Below are 11315 nucleotides of genomic sequence, written 5' to 3'. Positions count from 1 at the left end.
ACTCCCTTGGCTATTTAACCATCATTTCATATCAGTCATATCATCTCCTATTCTCACACAAAACGATTCTCTTCCTTATTTCTCACTACTTTCTTCCTTCATAAAAATGGTTCTTGTAAACATGTTTATGAACTATGACAACTTCAACGTCGAGTTCAGTTGTGGTGATTGGGAGCAGGAATGGCACGTCACTGCCATTCCTGATGAGATATGGAACTTGGTTCCACAAGAGGTTCGGACAAATCTCTTGTTCTTTGAGATGGACTATCAACTCCATCTTGATCTCCTTGAAGAAGAACGGAGAGAGGCTCTTCTTCAGCAAGAACGGATCATCCGTCTTGCAGTGCTAGTTGTCAACAGCAAGAGGAACTAATCGATAGCCTTTCTTTTTAGACCAAGGCTGTTGATGTTCATCATCTTAGACTAGGATTATCTTGTAATCTTTTGCAAGTAATCTACAAATTTCATGAAATGTACTCTTTTAATATATTAATGAAATTTTCTTTTGCAAGATTTAGTCTATGCTTATCTCGAATTATATGCATGTGGATGTTCTTTTTGAAGCCTGTTAATCTTTACTTCATCTACTTGAATTGTACTTTTTGATGATTGTTTTGATTAAAATTGTGGTTGCTAATAATTTGTGATGCTTTGACAAACAAATGTTGAATTTGAATTGACATAACCCGAGTTAGTCAAAACCTGACAGAAGAAAGGTCTCAAATCCTGATGACAGGTCAGCATGTTCTAATTCAGATCAGTAGTATTAATAAATCTCTGAGTAAGTTTTACTGTTGCAATTAAGTATCTCACATAATTAATGATTAATGGTGGATTATCATATAAACAAACTTCTACGGCTTTGTGTTGATATAACTGTATGTGTTTTGTATTTACTTCCGCAATTTACTCCACCATCAAAATCAATTACTCAGTAATTGTTTCTTGTTCGAAGTAAAAGTCGCTAGGTTACCTTCTTCTTACGAGTGTGTTACACATATTTCTGAATAGTGAAGCTATAAAACTAGAAGAAATTATGTGACACAATTTATCATACACATAGTTTCACTGTGCAAATCTCACGCTTACTCTCTCTCACAAGCTATTCACATCATGACAACGTCTGAAGTTTCACTACTCTTCAGTCAAACCACAATCATTCATGGAAACACATTTGGCACTAACTATTACTTAGCTTTGCTTACACATCAGCAGCTACCATCATCTTTTCATGATATTCAGGATTTTCTTCTATTATGTCCAACTGGGTATGCTCTCACAAATCCTGTTAAGGTGTCATACAGGGTTGTCATGCAGGTCTGGAACACAGCTATGGTAAATCCAACACATACTGGCTTTTCCTTTGAGTATAAGGACCAAAGATATGAAGTTGATGTTGATATTCTGCTTCAAGGAGAAATCACAACCATTGGAAAACTGGCCAGGACCAAACTGAAAAGAGAGTGGAACTTTTTCTTTGACTGCATCAGTAGATGTTTCTTGAATAAGAAAACAAATTTTGATGATCTTCCATCCACTTCCCTGAGAATTGGGTACTCTCTTCTTAACTATGGTAATTTTGATTATGGTAATACTATATTACAGTTCATCATTGCTAGGAGAGCAGATGCTTCAGGAGTAATAGGGTATACTAGGTTTTTACAACTTATTTTCAATTTTCTATGCCCCAATGCTATGTTTGATGATGATGAATTACTCCATGTTTTTCAAATTTCTGAAAAAACAATCACTGATCATATTAAAAGGGATGAAAAGAACAAATTTTCAGGACCGCCCTTTCTTCCCAGAGAGGTCAGGCAATTTCTGTTAAGAAATAGACTTACTCCTACACAAGTGCCTGCAAATCCTGATACTGGCACCTCTGTCACAGTTCCTGATGCTAAGATTCAAGAAATCACCCATCGTGTTTCTAACCCAAGCATTTCTTCTTCCAGACAGCAAACACAACAAGCCTCTAAATTAGCCTCCTCCGTTGTCTCTTAAAAGACATCAATTGTAACAAAGAAAAGGTTGTTTAAGAAATCTGTCACATCTGGACAGAAAGCTAAACAAGTCTCACTGAGGGAGACTGGGAAGAAAGAAGACTGCTTTCCAATCAGGAAAAGAAGACTGATCATTTAAGAAGATTCTGAATCAGATGATCATATGCCAATAGGGTCCCTGTCAAAAATCAAGAAGTCCATTGATCAAAATCCTGATGACTTGATTGACACTACTGGAATCAAGGAGCCAAATACTGATGTTAGTGCTCTGCTTGACAAGCTTCCAGTAATTGAAGCAACTGCTGAACACAAGAAAACTGCAAAGAGCCAGTTGAAATGAAGAAGTGAAGAAGTAGTTGGATACATCAGAAAGAAGAAGAAGACTCAGCCTCTTGACAAGGATGTTAGTACACAAGAACCTAGGTCTCAAAGAGATTTAGCAACTGTAACACATCCGGACATACAAGAACCATCTTCTCAAAGGGAAGATGCAGACACTGAGGCTGCACATATCATTGTTAATATTGCTCAGAGTGATCTTCTTGCTGACTCTATTCAACTACTTCAAGAAAAACAAACTCATCAGGAGATACTGTCACAGGTGGATGCAATCATTAATGATCCTATTTTTGAGAAGAGCACATAAGAACCTTCACCAAGCATTGTTGAAGCAGCTCAAATGTCTCAGACTCCACAAGAACCATTAGTTCAAAGTACTGATGCTGGTCTTTCAACTTCTCCTGACAGATCAAATCTTGATGATACAACAGCTCCTACTGAGAATCATCCTTCAACTGCACTAGCTACAATTGATGATCCAGTACTAGTTGCTAGTTTAAAAAACATCCTGATATGTTGTTTGTTCCTCCACTTTCATCACTTCCACTTGAGGAATCACCTTCAGGTATTGCTAACTTCTCATATATTCTCATGTTTGTATGATATAAATAGTCTCTTCTTTGAGGTTACCTCTATTTATATGAAAAGCATATAACTCTTCTCAGCCATCTCTTATTTCTTTGTGATATGTGTGATTTAGCCTTTCTGAGAGACTGTGTGAAAAAAATCAGATTTAAAAAAAAATGAGTGGCAGTCTCCTGTACTGGCAAAAGGAGAGGTAGTTTTGAGATAAGAATCTTATAAGTTTTTCTTTACTTATAAAGTTTCTTCTGTGAGAATAATGTTACTCATAAAAGTAATATATTTTGTGAGAAGTGATGAGATCACTTGAAAAGAAAAGAGAGATTTATGTGTTAATATGTTTCTATTTCAGGATCACATCAGCCACAGGCATCTCTTGTAAAGAATCTGGATAAAGGCAAGACAATTATGCCAGATTCTGCACATTCTTCTGATGGCTTGTCTGACTCTGACAATGATAGTGATGACGATGATTCTGATTCAGCTCAACTTAAGTCTGTAATTGATGCATCTAAGAAGTCCAATGTTGGTTCATCTTCGCACTTCACTGAAAATCCTTCTTATTACAATCCTGATGCTGAGTATTTTAGACAGACGGAATGGGATTATAAATGGAGACTTGCAAATAATTCTATCTCATTTGTTGTTGGCCTGCAACACATTCATCGTGCCTATGATGAAATTCAAACTCCTGATCTGAAGTTGCATCTTAAGGCCTCAACCATTTCTGTTAAAGGAATTCACTCTGAACTTGATGAAATGAAGAAGTCTCATGTTGGTGTCAAAGAGAAAATTGATGGATTTTTGCTTCACACACCTAATTCCGCTGAAATCAAAAGTGTGAAAAATAACATCAAAGATGTTATTACGTCTCAAGACAGCATGACCTCTAGACTTTCCTCTTTAGAAGACAAGGTTTCTTCTATAGGTGACAAACTGGATGCTCTATTTTCTCTTCTTTTAAATATTGATGCCAAAAAGGGGGAGAAGATAGTTGCTACAAAATGTACACCAGATTCTATTCAGACAAAGGATAAAGATATTGATGTTGATGGTGATAAGAATAATCCAGTTACAAATGTTCAAATTGCTTCTACTGCTCAACAACTTCAACATTCCAAGAAGAATGATCCTTCAGGATAAAGAAAGTCTACTGGTGCCTATAAAGCCAAGCACAAGACTACTGTTGGTGCTCCTGAGGATGATGATATTACAATCTCAAATTTAGCAGAAGCTAAAGGGATGTTCTTTCCTTACAGAAATAAGGAAACAGGTGAAGAGATTGTCTTGTACTACAAAGATAAGAAGTTTGAGCAAAAGAATACTAGGAGTGCTCTTGGGTATATAACTGAAGAATTTCCTGATCTAACACCTGAAGAAGCAGTTATGCAACAAAAGGAGCTTTTGGCTTAAATTAAAGATGAAGCTAACACTTCTAAAGGAAGAGGAAAAAGAGGTGGTAGATCTGCAAGAGCAAGAGGAAGAGGAAGAGTGGAAGAACTTCTAGATCAAGTCAAGTGACTGCATTCAACTCTACTTTTCTGAATTTTCTATCCATAGAAGGTTATGTTCATGTACAAGGAAATGAAGAAGATAAAGAAGTTCAGAATCCAGAAGAGTTGATTATACCAAGGAAGAAAAGATCAGCCACTGACATTGATCAAGCTGATACAGCAAATCAGAATGTAACTCCTGATTCAGACACAAATCCTGAGGTAAAAGCAGATCCTGATGTTGTGAACCTGATAACTGGTTTTAACTCTGATGAAAAAGCATTAAATGAGTCAGCTCCTTCTCTGGTAATCACTCCTCATATTTCAGAGGCTGATGAAAAAGAAAAGATTGATAGAAGGAAAGTTGATCAAGCATGCAAAGAATATTTACAAAGAGTTTTAAAATCAAAGAGGGAGTTATGGCATAAAGCAAAAGGGAAGACTAATGATTTGTCTTCAAACTATGCTCCTCTCGGCAAGAAGAATAGAAGATGGAAAGACATCCATGTATTCAATTATTCTAAAGGGTTCAAGCATGTTGAATTTGTGTTAGCTGGGTTAAGAGATTCTATCTCAGAATAGGAAGATATTGATAAGTCCATCAAGAAGCCTTCTTGGGTGATATACAATGAAAAACTGAAACTTATCAAATCTCAAACCAGAGGAGGCATTGGTCATTCTAGTATGGAGATCTTCTGCGAAAGGTATATTTATATGAAGTTTCTTGAATACCTCCAGAAACTTAGTGAACTGCTTATCCAACTTTTGCTTCTGCAGCCTCTTAGGTAAAGGAGGTGGAGGATAGACTTGTTTCTCCCCTGTATTACCCTCAGAAGGAGTCTGTTCCATAGTTTTATTCCTTGTTTCCACTTTGCTTCCTTCTGCACATCTTCTTCAGCCACAACTTCATCTTCTGGAATTTGAGATTTCTCGGGGTTCGCAACCTTCCCAGACCTCAATATAATTGCCTTAACCTGCTTTTTTGCTTCCTTCTTGCCTGGAACTTTAGTGTCACTAGGGAGTGTTCCAGGTTGTCAATTCAGCAAGGCATTAGCAATCTGCTCAATTTAATTCTCTAAGGTCTTGATAGAAACCGCTTGGCTCTTACACATTAACCTCAACTCCTCCAACTCATATTTTTCATTAGATTGTTGCAGATGGAGTTGTTGTCTTGGTGTATATTACGGTTTTTGAAAACTGGGAGGGTTAAATTGTTTTGCTGCATACTGTTGATAAGGCTGTTGCACCGCATTCTGAGTGTTGCTCCAGCTGAAGTTAGGATGATTGCGGTTATTGGGATGATAGGTGGCTGGAACTGGTTGATGTGACCTCTGAAAGTTTCTCACGAACTAAGCTGATTCACTAGAAATAGCACACTGCTCTGTCTCATGCGTACCAGCACAAAGCTCACAAACACTAGTGATCTGATTAACTTCATAATTAGCCAAAGAATCCACCTTCATCGTTAAAGCCTTAAGCTAAGCAACTATAGCAGTAACTACATCCACCTCCAGAATTTCTGCTACCTTGCCTTGAGGTAGTCTCTGAGAAGGGTTCTGGTATTCATTAGCAGCCATCAGTTCAATCAACTCATAAGCTTCATCGTAGCTCTTAGCCCATAAGGTCCATCTGATGTTGTATCAAGCATGGGTCTAGATTGTGCTCCCAAGCCATTATAAAAGCAGTTGATAATCATCCATTCAGGCATCCCATAATGAGGACACTTCCTAAGCATCTCCTTGTAGTGATCCCAAGCCTCACACAACGATTTTCCAGATTGCTGTGCAAATTGAGTAAGAGCATTCCTGATTGCAGTTGTCTTTGCCATATGGAAGAATTTAGTTAGAAACTTTTGAGCAAGATCTTCTCATTTGGTGATAGAACCTGATGGTAGAGAATGTAACCAGCTCTTAGCTTTATCCCTCAGAGAGAACATGAAAAGCGTCAACTTAATAGCATTTTCAGAAACTCCATTGAACTTGAAAGTATCGCAGATCTCGATGAAATCTCTGATTTGCATGTTGGGGATCTTCTATAGGAGAACCCCAAACTGAACTGAATTATGTATCATCTGAATCGTGCTCGAGATGATTTCAAAGGTGTTCGTCGTGATGGTTGGTCTGACAATGCTAGACTGAATGTCATTGATCTTTGGCTGAAAATAATCCATCAAAGCCTTCGGATTCGCTGCTGATTCTCCCATTATGATAATAACTTTTTCTTCAACTTTCTCCTCAACAAAAACTTCTTCAACTACTTCCTCCGCTTTATCTAGTGTTCTCTTGCGAGATCGAGAACGCGTTAGCATACACGCTCTCTAGAGTACCTGAAATAGCAACAAGCAAACAAGTAAGTAAAATATCCGAGTCAGTGAACTTTAACGACCACTAATGACAAGCACATAAACTAAAAATTAACACCGAGTGCCCGGCAGCGGCGCCAAAAACATGTTAGGACGAAAACACGCGCTAAATTTACACGCAAGTATACGCGTTCACAAGTAATATAGAATTATTTCTAGTTCTTTGTAATAACTCGAATTTTTGAGACCTTGTAAAATGTTTAATGAATAGTAACCCTGACAGATGGGAAAAACTTTTGAGCCCACACTATATAGTGCATGAGAAAATGAGTTTCGAAATTGATATTACGACTATACGTACCATATGAGTGTATGTAAACGCTATTGGTTTTCGAAGAAAACAAACTTTGAAAAACGATCGTAATTACGACTTATCGAGGATTAAGGGAATCACAATATAATTACGAGACTAAAACCCTACGGATTTATATTCAAGTAGGATAAATAAAAATATAAGGAATAAATACGAAAGGAATTTCATTGCGAACCACTTACGAGTAAGTATTACGGAGAACGTTTAAGTAACCGAGCGAATGCGTAAACGGTTAATTAAATGTAACGCACTAACTAAACCATGGTGAGGAAGTAACCATGGTTACTTCATCAAATAGTGAGCTAACCATAGGATGACCAAGCTAGCTAGCAAATAGTGTGCTAAGGAGCTAACCTTGTAGTTTAGCTTGTAAGCTAGCAAGCTACAAAGATATGTCCATGGATTTGGCAATAAAGAATAAACCTAGAATGCTATCCTAGGAAGAATAAAATCAAGTTGCAAAGATATCAAGTCACCTTCCAAGAAGCAGCCTAGAAATCATCCAAGAGAAGCAACCAAGTAGTATAAATACCCCCCCCCCCACAAAGCTTCCATTCGGCAATTTGAAGAAAAAAAGGGAAATGGGAATTCAAAACTCCAAGATCTAGTTCTTGTAAAATCACCCAATTAATTTCCAAGCCTCCTAGAAACTAAAATAAGGTAAGAAAAATCTTTCATCTCTTTTTATCAAGGTTTGATGGGTGAAATAAATTCAAGAAACTCACTAGTGAATAGTGTGAATAGTAACCTCTCTTTGGTTTCTTGATTTCAATGATAGTTTTAGGTTCTAAAAATCAAACCAAGCACTTCCAAGCCTCCACCATCCTCAAGAACACATCTCAAGCTTTCAAGAAAGGTAAAAATCTTTGGCCTAACTTTATTTAAGGTTCATTTTTAAGATCCATTTAGTAGGTGTTAGTAAACCTAGCTTACTAAGTGTTATTGATGAAATCTTGATGATTAAGTTAAGTAGATTTAAGGTTGGTTGTTGTTGCCTCAAGAACATGATGTTCTTGAGAGGATTTTGTGTGTTGATAATGATATGATGATTTTTGGTGGTTGTGTTGATAGTTAAGGCGTAAATGAAACCCCGATCATAAACGTAACTTCGTTAAAACCAACAAACCGTAACTTTAAGATTCTGCAGAAAGTCCCGAAGTTGTAAACTGTAGATTCTTGGGAAATAACCTTTTTTTAGGATAGAAAATGTTATAAGGATCGTTTAGGCGCTTAAATCACTTGATTCTGATTTACGGATCAAAAGTTATAGTCCTTTTAGCAAAAGTGATTTACGCGACAAAAACTGCTACGAATTACGAACTTTGAAAATATAAAGGATAGACTTAAAAGTATTTATAAATCATGAAATTTTTACAGAGAGTAACATATTGAGTTTCCTAACTGTCATAAAAATTTCAAGTGAAAATAATGATTTCTCAATTTTATAAAAATATCGGAGCCGAGACCGCGCGAGTAAAAACCGTAAGAATTTTTAAGCGGAGTCGACAACGATAATGAGAATGAACTCAAGATACTTAGGAAAATGAAGTGACCGTAAAGTGATTATGACTTAAAAGAAATTTTAAGGGTAGTATGAGTTGAGAGGGTGTATAATGAGTAGCACATGAGTGCGAGTCACCGTAAATTAGGACGGAACCTAACGAAATGAAATATGTTTATGGTTATAGATTTCCGAGCGGAACCTAGCGCATCCTCCACCTCGAGATACCCAGGCAAGTTTACAAACCCAACTCCATTTTTACTGTTGTGTTGTGAAAGGATTGTTTTACTGTCATCGCTTAAATACCATGTTTGCCATGATGCGTAGTTGTTGAATTTTCACATAATATAGCGATGTTGTACAATAAGTATATATCGTGAAATGTTATTTCGCTTTAAGCGTGACATATTATATAAGACCGAGGGTCGGTCAGGATTTAAGATAAAACCCGGAAATCATTCCGGAGATATTATAGGACGGGTATAATTCCATAATAGTATGTTTTAAAGGGACTTATCGTCCATTTACGAAACATTAAAACACCTCGAACTTTTAAAACGATTTCCCAACGAGCATATTCCCTCAACTATATTTTATTGATTCGGATAATAAATATTATATACGTATTCCCTTATTATAGGAGTAGTATACTTCAACATTTATTTATTCAAACCCGATTAATCATTTTAGATTATTAATTATGTAAACACAAACTAGTTGAGGAATATTATTTAAATAAATCTTTTAGAGAGTAAACTCATTCGAGGTATGATTAATATCAATTATCATTTAAGTAATTATAGACTATTATTTAATTAATTATTATTTATTAAAGGATTTTTATTGATTTAAAGATCATAGATCCTGATATAAAACATACTTTCTGATTTAGAAGTATTATTCGAATAATTTCAGATCGTCGGTGAATATTATCCCGACTTATTATTATATTGAATATAGTTTCGAGAAGAAACTTTTCCCTTATTAATTATCTGTAGACAACGGTCAACTCACATCCTTAGTACTTCCTCCGAAATTCTCGGAATTACGTATATACATATATATATACACTTATATCTTAAAGAGAAAAACTATTTCTATCAACAAGCAAAACGTTTGGGGAACTTCGATGTGGTTCGAGTTCTCGAGATTGATAGAATTCTTTTAAAGGACAAGGGAGGGGTAGACACGTAGCCCGAATGCGGCAAGGGTGATACCCGAGATATGACGGTTTCGTCCTTTTACTAGTAGAAAAGGTTACTATTTCCGTAGTACGACTGATCATCGTATGCGGTGGCTCCAGTGAATGTCCAAATTCTTCCAATTGGAATTGAGATGCAATACCGTAACCCAAGCCTAGGGGATGGGGTTACTACTAACGTATTCGCAGGTTATAAAAACCCGTTAAAGAATTATTTTCGTAAGAAGGTGCGTGACACCAAGGAAAAACTATTTTCGAATAAAACATATATATAATATATGATGTTATCATATAGTCATTTTCATACGGTACATTATTATGCTGAGCATTATAGCTCACACTTGTTTTCTTAAATTGACACAACACAACAGTGAATCAAGATGCCTGCCATGAGAACCACAGCCAGGAAACGGGTAGGAAATGGCCAGCTGTTCCGTAGATTGTTTGGTGATGTACCTCAGGTAGTCAGAACAAGCTGGATTAGTTTTCAGTTGTTTATAGTTCGGCTTATTTATAAGTATGGTTTATGTAAGATAAGAAATAAGAAACGTATATTTGGCCGGCGGACTAACCTTACCTAAAGGTCACTCCCCGGTAAGACTAATTATATTTGGGTTGTAATAAAATTTCTCTAGTAATGATGGTTCGTTTCCAAGACAATAACCTGTAAGTGTGTGTGTGTTAAGTATGGGGTCGTGAAGCGTGAGTATTTACATATTGTAGTGTGAGTTGTGTGAGTTTAGATGGCATGGCTTCCGAGACTCCTGACCCCGGGTTTTGGGGTGCCACAGAAATGGTATCAGAGCCTTAGGTTATCAAATCTTGGAAACGTTAGGATATAAAATACGTAGACCTAAGAATAATAAAACAATCAATTGGAGCTCAAGTCGAGTTCGTCGTCGGGCTACACGGGTAGTCTTGACTGTTTTACCCTCAAGGGAATTCCAACTCTAAGTTAGTAATACCTTGCCTATTGTTCAGGTACCAGTGGAGCCTAGGAGGGAGGTTGAACCTGTTGATGATATCATGATTTCTGAGCGTGACCGTATTCCCGAGCCAGAGAGCCCACCCATTGATGATTCAGACGATGACCCTACTGAGGGTGTCCTAGAGGAGGAGACTGAGCTTCCTGTCCCCGTAGCTAATGGCGTAGTATGGAGAGATGTAGAGATGTACCCACACCAGGCTATTCGCTCTCCTACACCACCCCCATGGATCCAGAGCCCTATGTCCTATACTGATGACGATGATGAGGAGGCGATACGCGCACAGTTCCATGAGGTCCATGACATATCCTCTAGTGACCCAGATTCACCTCTACCACCACCGGCGACCATGCATGTAGCCGTACACGACTGGATAGTGGGTCATCTTAACGCTGAGATCACTGTGGCATCTGCTCGCATTGCTGAGTTACGCCAGGAGCGATGAGGAGGGTGTGTGACCTCACTCGCAGTGATAGTGACTGAGAGATTAGTGACTAGATGTAGACCTTGAAGAAGGCTGAGTGACTTGTCACCA

The 11315-nt window shown here is 37.3% G+C and overlaps 1 non-coding gene across 1 annotated transcript; it reads left to right on the top strand.

Moving 5' to 3' along the window:
- Positions 1 to 6123: 6123 nt before the first annotated feature.
- LOC141681313 (small nucleolar RNA R71) lies at positions 6124 to 6230 on the top strand. Its single transcript, XR_012558754.1, has one exon. It is a non-coding gene; the product is annotated as a small nucleolar RNA R71 (small nucleolar RNA).
- Positions 6231 to 11315: the final 5085 nt, after the last annotated feature.

Source organism: Apium graveolens, chromosome 8 (assembly GCF_009905375.1).
Source record: "Apium graveolens cultivar Ventura chromosome 8, ASM990537v1, whole genome shotgun sequence".
Lineage (NCBI taxonomy): Eukaryota > Viridiplantae > Streptophyta > Magnoliopsida > Apiales > Apiaceae > Apium > Apium graveolens.
This window is presented reverse-complemented; position numbering and strand designations above follow the sequence as displayed.